Source organism: Priapulus caudatus, unplaced genomic scaffold, assembly GCF_000485595.1.
Source record: "Priapulus caudatus unplaced genomic scaffold, Priapulus_caudatus-5.0.1 Scaffold1402, whole genome shotgun sequence".
Lineage (NCBI taxonomy): Eukaryota > Metazoa > Priapulida > Priapulimorpha > Priapulimorphida > Priapulidae > Priapulus > Priapulus caudatus.
Genome location: NW_014578463.1, coordinates 81,099 through 90,517, shown reverse-complemented (window position 1 = coordinate 90,517; position 9,419 = coordinate 81,099).

Here is a 9,419-nt window from a genome sequence, read left to right as displayed (position 1 = left end):
TGATCAGAGCCCTCGGAAGCTTGTGCTGGTAAGCCCACAACCCTGTGCACACCAAAAATTACAAACAAAGTTACCACTCCAAAGCGCTGATACGGAGTGGCTATACGAATTACAGTCTATTCACCTAGATATACACCGGAACAGACATACGCCAGTACAGTGTAACTGGTTGAATTAGCTCAACACTCAAATCATATTACTTCAATTCACCTCAATCCCTATTAAAATCGAAAGAATAATACGACTCACGATTTATGTTATTCAAGATTTTGCATTTTAGGACAATATTTCGAATAAATCTATCCTTTAATTCAGGAGCCACTTTCAATAGAATGGCGAAACAATGCTAACCAGCTTGTCATGGTCCCCTTGAAGATTTATTTCGAAAATATTCCTAAAAATGCAAAATCTGAAAAATATAGCAAAATATAGTCTCATCTAACAGTGATATGTTACTGATTACACCAACTTGAAAAACACTAAGAATTTATGCGTTGTAGCATAGAAAATTGGTATTGAACACACTGTAATCCCAATGGCATAATTTGATTATACGAAAAGTAATTTGCAAATGGCGCCTTCAAACAACTGCTCCAATAGTGCACCTGATACACACAAAAAGCATCTGATTCTGTGTTTGTATTCCGTGCGATTTTTAAATTGGCCGATATCTCACACTATTGCGAGATAGTCCTAGATTCGCAAGAAATGGCGGCGGAAATCAAACGAGTAATCAAAATTCGAATTGTGCATGTTTTTATGAATATAGCTAAGTAGGAAGGTTCAAAGACATGTTAGCATTACTCTAGACAGTTCCCGTTACTCGAGCTATAACGGTAGCAATCGTAAAGTAAGGAAAACACAAGACTGCTTGCAAATTATTTCGAAACCCTGCCTTTAACACTGCCTATCTGTGGTGTGAAGCAGTTGAGTTAGTCAATGACCGAGTCATTATTTCAGTTTTTCTCCAACGTTGAGGATGTGATTGAGGAACACGCAAGCGGACAACAACTGAAAGGTCGCTACCAGAAAACAGCTGAGCGCAACATTGTCAGAGTGTTTTGACGCTGTACCACAGAGGAAGAAAAGGTGTGTGGTTACACTCATCAGCGATTTCTGATTTCTTATTTATCAGCTGATGTGTCAGCTGTGGACTAGTGAATATGAACTTGTTGTTGTAGTGTTTTTACCTGAATTTTTATCAGTATCAAGTGTATGTTCTAAAGGTCAGTTGTTTGTTTCAGCTTTGTTGAGTATGAAAACCTGGCTGTAAGATTGTTTGTTGTTTGTTTCAGCTTGTTTGATATGAAAACTTGGCTGTTAGAGTTGTTTGTTGTTAGCTCATCTGACATAGTCAGATGCAGCTTGTAGATCGCATGATCGTCCCAGTGCGTCCGTCCGTGCGTCCGTCCGTCAACAGTTGGCACAAATCTTAACCGCTCGACGTACGGTCACGATATTCGGGACGTGGGGGGTAATCCGAAAACGAGTTGGATGTCGAAGCTGGGGGTCAAAGGTCAAAGGTCAAGAGGTGTAAAATAAGGGGGAACATTCACTCCTTAACTTAAGGTATAGGGAGGAAATGCAGAATTGCGGCACAAATCTAAACGGCTCGACTAGGCTCGTGATAGTCGGTGTATAGCATCATGGTAGAAAAGCCATCACTGTGCCGAGATTGGAGGTCACAGGTCAAAGGTCAATGGGCAGATTTTAGACATTTTCTGAGGACATGGTCGACGGAGCGATTGAAAAACTTTTTTGTTTCAGGCTGACCTAGCATTTTTTATGGCATTATTGAAAGGACGCATGAAATCTACTTTCTGCTGACATGCGAAGAGTAAGTGTCAGATAACATTTTGACCCTCAGAGGAGGGTTAAACATGGATTTGTTGACTGTCTGTTAGAAAGAATTTGACTGCGCGGTTTGCTAGTAAAATCTATACATGCCTGAGATGTATGAGGCTACAATGTCACAGTGAAATTTCAAAAGCTAATTTGGTTAAAGAAAGTTTTTATGCTCCTTAAATCGTATAATTTATATGGCATTCTGTACTGTCAGTATGTTACATGTAACGTATGCCACTGCCAGTGCTACTGCCAGTGGCATGTGTTGGTGGTACTGTGGAGTTTTGCCTTAATTGGTTACAGGTGGCAGCTCTCTATTGCGCAGCGCTGTAGGCTTGCGTAGGTAAATGGATGAGTGCTTACCTATTCTGTCTTGCAGATAGTTGTTGCTACTACGTATGATGGGAGCTTCCATCTTTAATCTGAAGACACTTAAACGTACGCGCCATCCTCGTGCAACTTTCATAACGATCCAACGAACATTCTTTGAGAAGGTTCCTGAACCATCCCTGTGCATTCCACTGTTTCGCGTGTATGTGAACACATTTGGGACTAACAGGGTTTACTAGAATCCCACCCATCCACACAGAGTCACGCGCAGTAGACGTTAGATGAGCGCTGTCGCTCTGCGGCACTTGTTTGTTTCAGCTTTGTTGATATGAAAACCCAGCTATAAGATTGTTTGTTGTTTGTTTCAGCTTTGTTGATATGAAAACCCAGCTATAAGAGTTGTTGTTGTTGTTTCAGCTTTGTTGATATAAAAACCCAGCTATAAGAGTTGTTTTGTTGTTTGTTTCAGCTTTATTGATATGAAAACCCAGCTATAAGAGTTGTTTGTGGTTTGTTTCAGCTTGATGACAAGAACACATGGCTTTGTCCCAACTGTAAAAGGTTGCGCATGGTACGACTAAACGCCTCAGCTTGTGGACCCTGCCTGATATTCTCGTTATCCATCTGAAAAGGTTCAAAGCAGGTATAGCCAGTCGACATATTGCGTCTCCATGGCAACGGTGCTTGAGTTTCTAATGCTTCTGACCATAGAGTGAATAATGTTATTAGGTAGATTGTTTGACCAGGTATTGTGGAATAAGTGGAAACCGTGATCAGATATCACAAATGGGCTTATTATATTATTACGAATTATTATTTACGTGTTATTATTATTATTATTATTATTAGCTTGAGTTCTAACTCATACTGGTTAATTATGAGTGTGTGAGCTACAGCTATCCAGTTGCTTACATGATCATGGGCCACACCTACATCAGTACAGGTCACAGCAACGTGTTCTGATATGCCTTGCAGTTAACATCGCAGCGCGTAAAGTTGAGCACGCTAGTCGACTACCCCGTGTATGGACTCGACATGACAAAACAAGTGGCCACGCGGCTTGACGGCGCCAATGGTCCGCACAATCAGTGGTCGCCTTGGAAGAGGAAGTATCGTAGCACGAGCAACCCAGACGACACAACGTACGACCTGTATGCTGTCACGAACCACATCGGTAGCCTCAGCTCCGGGCACTACACCGGTGCGTAGCATCTCGATTCTTACATATACACGCCTGAAATCACTATGGAGTAACAGAGGGTGGATAAAGCAGTTGCTCATGTTTAGTAGTCGCATTACACGGGTGTGTAATGACACAGTTGCCTCGAATATGACGATGATTTATGAAGAAGTTTTAAAGGCATAATAGGCCCATTGATTATGCAATGATGACGAATCCTAGAGTAACTGGCACCTTGTGTAGTTAATAAGTGCATAACCTTACATCCAAACGCGTATTACTTTGTCCAATATCACTGCTGGTTACATTACAAACAAGACTTATTTTTTTACTATCTTTGATATTTATCAACATATCATTTACGTGCCGTAAATGTCATCCAGGAGTCAAGTGATGACGTAAATGTCACGTGACATCAACTACAGAGTTGAGTAAACATTTGTGAGGCCCGTATGTTTTGGACGCCAGATGAAATGGAGGTGTCACCGGTGCCTGCTGCTAAACGCTATATGTTGCTTGTAATCTCAAGATCTTCGTATCTTCATTTATTCTCAAGAGTAAAACCATAACATACGGAATGCGCACTCGGACCACAACGATCGAAATCACTGATGATAGCATTGCGTACGTCCGAGCATGCGTGCGAAAATGTCCGGTGTACTATAATCTGTATCACACCCGCTTCGGCGGCAGCGGTTTGAAACTGTAAACAACTGATTTATTTGACCGCGGATTTCTTAGCCATCTCTTAGTAACCAGCAGTGATATTAGACAAACCAATACGCGTTTGGATGTAAGGTTATGTACTTATTAACTACACAAGGTGCCAGTTACTCTAGCATTCATCAACATTGCATAATCAATGGGCCTAGTATGCCTTTAACTACGAATCGTTAATCCATCATGTGCATAGAGTAACCGTGAGCTCGCCTTGTTAGGAGACTGGGTGAAACATCACTGGTGCCGTGACCTTGTGTTTATGTTTAACAACGTGTGAGAGCATAGCCGAGGGCTAGCAGCGTAGAGCATAGCCGAGGGCTAGCAGCTTTAATTTGCCTCCCTTGCTTTTCGATCAGCCTTCTTTATTTTCTACCGCCTTCCGCTATCGATCCTGCCGTCTTTCGTCAGTCTCCCATCCCCTTCACCACAGCAAGCTATATTATACAGTTTTCTTCAGTCCGTACTGCTCGCCTAAAACTGTGCTCGCGCATGCGCAAAATCCCCCGAGAAAAAGTATATTTTGCGAAACTTATGCATTTAAAATAAAGACGAGGTATTCTAGCATAGGATTATATGATAAAAGTACACCAGTAAATCTCTCTTAAGAAATAGGAAGAAGATATTGTATGTAAGGTGCCCTCTGCATATACCAGTCAGTACACAATTTGGCTACGTTACTGTGTTAGGGCATGCGCAATATCGCACCAGAGGAGTTATATTTTGTGATGAATATGCATTTAAAATAGTTAGGGGCTATCTCAGCATAGATTTATGTGATACATTCTTATCAGTAGACCCGTCTTTATAATTAGGAAAGCGCCCTAGCCTGTAAGGTGCAAAACTACTACCTCATCCCCACCCGTCTCACCCCTTGCCTCCCTTGCGTTTCGCTCAGCCTCCTTCTTTTTCTACCGCCTTCCGCTATCGTCCCTGCCGCCATTCCTCAGTATCCCAACAAGCTATATTATACAGTTTTCTTCAGTCCGTACTGCTCGCCTAAAACTGTGCGTGCGAATGCGCAATATCTCCCAAGAAAAATAATATTTTGCAAAACTTATGCATTTAAAATAGAGAGGAGGTATTCTAGCATAGGTTTATACGATAAAAGTTCACCAGTAAACCTCTGTTAAGAAATAGGAAGAAGACCTTGTAAGTAAGGTGCCCACTGCATATACCAGTCAGTACACAATCTGGCCACGTTAGTGTGTTAGCGCATGCGCAATATCTGACCAGAGGAGTTATATTTTGTGATGAATATGCATTTAAAATGGTTAGCGGCTATCTCAGCATAGATTTATGTGATAAATTACTATCGGTAGACTTGTGCTTATAATTAGGAGAGCGCCCTAGTCTGTAGGGCGCAAAACTACTACTTCTTCCGCTCCCGACTCACCCCTTTCCTCCTTTCTTTTTCTACCGCCTTTCACTATCGTGTTCCGGGGATCGCGCATGCGCAGTAGCTGACTGAATGATTCATATTTTGATTCAAAAATGAATTTATAATAGAGCTGGGTCACCCTCGAGTAGATTTGTGTGATAAATGTTCATCGCAATGACTCTAGACAGTAAAAGATGGTACGACGCCCTAGCTTGCAAGGTACCACGGACAGAGCGTTTCTGGCTTCAATCTCCCAGTTACATGTACGTGTATATATTCGTCGAAATACTCGTCATTTTAACAGGTTCTGGGCATATGTGACCCAGGATATGACTCCCTACTACATTGGCAAATATTTTAGAAATTAATCTATGCAGAATAGGCTAACATCTGGGTTTGCGCATGCGCAGTAGCTGACTGAATGATTCATATTTTGATTCAAAAATGTATTAAAAATAGAGCTGGGCTACCCACCAGTAGATTTCTGTGATAAATGTCCATCGCAATGACTCTGGTAAAAGATGGTACGACGCCCTAGCTTGCAGGGTACCACGGACAGAGCGTTTCTGGCTTCAATCTCCCAGTTACATGTACGTGTATATATTCGTCGAAATACTCGTCATTTTAAAAGGTTCTGGGCATATGTGACCCAGGATATGACTCCCTACTACATTGGCAAATATTTTAGAAATTTATCTATGCAGAATATAGGCTCAAATCCGGGTTCGCGCATGCGCAGTAGCTGACTGACTGATTCATATTTTGATTCCAAAATGAATTTAAAATGGAGATGGGCTACCCTTGAGTAGATTTCTGTGATAAATCTCCATCGCAATGGCTCTAGTAAAAGATGGCACGACGCCCTAGCTTGCAGGGTACCAAGGACAGAGCGTTTCCGGCTTCAGTCTCCCAGATACATGTACGTGTATATATTCGTCGAAATACTCGTCATTTTAACAGGTACTGGGCATATGTGACCCAGGATATGACTCCCTACTACATTGGCAAATATTTTAGAAATGTATCTATGTTGAATAGGCTAAAATCCGGGTTTGTGCATGCGCAGTAGCTGACTGAATGATTCAGATTTCGATTCAAAAATGAATTTAAATTGGAGCTGGGCTACCCTTGAGTAGATTTGTGTGATAAATGCCCAATGCAATAACTCTGGTAAAAGATAGTGTGTTAATGGATGCTCAATATCTTACCAGAGGAGTTATATTTTTAGATGAATATGCATTTAAAATGGTTAGGGGGTATCTCAGCATAGATTTCCTTAATAAACATTTATCAGTAGACCTGTGTTTAAAATTATGAGAGCGCCCTAGCATGTAGGTTACAAAACACCTAATTTATGCCCTCGCGTCATCCCCATGCCTCCCATGTCCATCGCTCAGCCTCCTTCTTCTTCTACCGCCCCCAGCTATCTTCTCTGCCGGATTTCCTCAGTCTCCCATCCCCTCTCTCCCTCAGCAGCATATATTATGAAGTTTGCCTCAGACGGCACTGCACGAGAGAGAGAGAGAGAGAGCGAGAGAGAGAGAGGGAAAGAGAGAGAAAGGAAGATAGAGAGAGAGAGAGAGAGAGGGGAAAGAGACAGAAAGAGAGAGCGAGAGAAAGAGAGAGAGAGAGAAACAAGAGAGAGAAGAGAGAGAGAGAGAGAGAGAGAGAGAGAGAGAGCGCGAGACAGTGAGAGAAAGAGAGAATGGTGACGACGCCCTAAGCTGCAGGGTAACCACGGACAGAGGCGTTTCTGGCTTCCAGTCTCGCCAGATACATGCGTACGTGTATTATCAGTCCGAAATAACTCGTCATTTAAAAGGTTCTGGCATAATATGTTGACCGCAGGAGTATGAGCTCCCTACTAACCATTGGAAAATATTTTAAGAAATTTATATCTTATGCAAGAATTATAGGCTCAAGTAATCCGGTTCGCGCATGCGCAGTAGCTGACTGACTTGATTCAATATTTGATACCAAAATGAAATTTAAGAATGGAGAATGGCTACCTTGAGTAGATTTCTGTGATAAATCTCCATCGCATGGCTCTAGTAAAAGATGGCACGACGCCCATAGCTTGCAAGGGTAGCCAGACCGAGCGTTTCGGCTTGCAGTCCTCCCAGATAATGTACAGTGTATATATTCGTCGAAATACTGCGTCCTTTTACAACAGGTACTGGGCATTATGTGACCCAGCGATATGACTCCCTACTACATTGGCAAAATATTTTAGAAATGTATGCTATGGCTGATATAGGCTAAAATCCGGGTTTGTGCATGCAGCAAGTAGCCTGAATGAATGATTGCAGATTTCGATTTCCAAATGAATTTAAATTGGAGCTGGCTACCCCTTGAGTAGGAGTTGTGTGATGAAATGCCCATTGCAATAACTCTGGGTAAAAAGATAGTGTGTTAATGGAATGCTCATATCTTACCAGAGGATTAATATTTTTAAGATGAATAATGGGCATTTAAAATGTTAGGGGGTATTCTAGCATAGATTTCCTTAATAAGAATTTATTCAAGTAGACCTGTGTTTATAATTAGGAGATCGCCCTAAGCCTGTTAAATGCTACTACTATAACTACTTCACGCCATGCGCTATTATTTATTTAAAATAAATAATTTAATATGCGTTACTTTTCGTTATATTTATAAATGATGCTACAAAACTTTGTGAATTCAGAAATTTAGTTATTTGCAGATAGATACTAAAATCTTTGAAATTATTATTGATAAAGCATTGACGAGGAGATACAAGCAATCAAGACGTAATCGCGGCATAATAATGGGCCTATATAATGGCAGAAATGGAATGAACGACTGCTAGTAAATATGTTGAGACAATGATTGAATTAAGGATGTAGCAATCCGTAGAACAACCAAAGTAAATTCATAGGCATTAAACTCTTAGCATACCACAGAACGATTAGAAAACTGAGTTACCTACTTGCATACGAAAACACAGGGAATACATATGATAGAGACGTGAAAATTATAATACGGACATTAGATAAGTTATGACAGAGATGCTCAAGCTATTTCATAAGGTGCCATATGGAAAGATGTCACAGGTGACAGAAAGACCACCAACCAGAGGAATATGACAATTTTGAGTCAACCATCGGAGTGGCAATAGAAATATAATATGCCGGAGTGGTTCACTGCGCTATAATATGGAATGAAAGTCTGGTGGAGGCGACGCATAGATATATAGGTAGCAATGTGTTGTATATATCTATGAGCGGACCTATCAGAACTTGTACCGGAAACAAATTAAGTATAATGCTAATTAATATATGCAAATCTTAAGGATATAGTTCGTACAAAATTACACATGTGATGCTTATCATTTTATCCGCAGAACGGGTGATTCTGAGGTTAAGGGGTAAATTGCAGTTTTAAATAACAGAATTTTTTTTATCATCCCTTTTGGCATATTTATGGAATATTTCCAATATTTGTAACACCGTGGCCCTGAAACTACAAAGATTATTACACTTTTTTACTTTTTTGTATACCTTTATAAGGGCCTTTATATACATCAACTCCGTTACAATTTTGTAACGGAGTTGATAATTTTGTCATGTTTGACCTAAATAGGTCTGAGGTTCACCCCTCTTACACTTATGGTCACAGGCGCATGAAACTTTGCTGAATTACAGTTGAAACATATGCACCCACCCAAACTAGATTTCCCATCCCTGAATGACGACAAAAGCTTCAAATTATTAGTGAAAAATTGACTACCATGGGTTAGGACAGGCCATTCCGAAACCATCTAAACATCGAACTTGATTTTTTTTAAAGAAATCTCATGTATATGAAATCCATTTTAGTGCTAATTTTTTACCATGATCCAAGACATTCATCAAACAATAAAATTGATTCAAAACCTGGCAAGTCATTGAAGAATTCTGACCAAGGGTGGTCAGGACAGCAATTTGCCCCCTAACCTCAGAATCA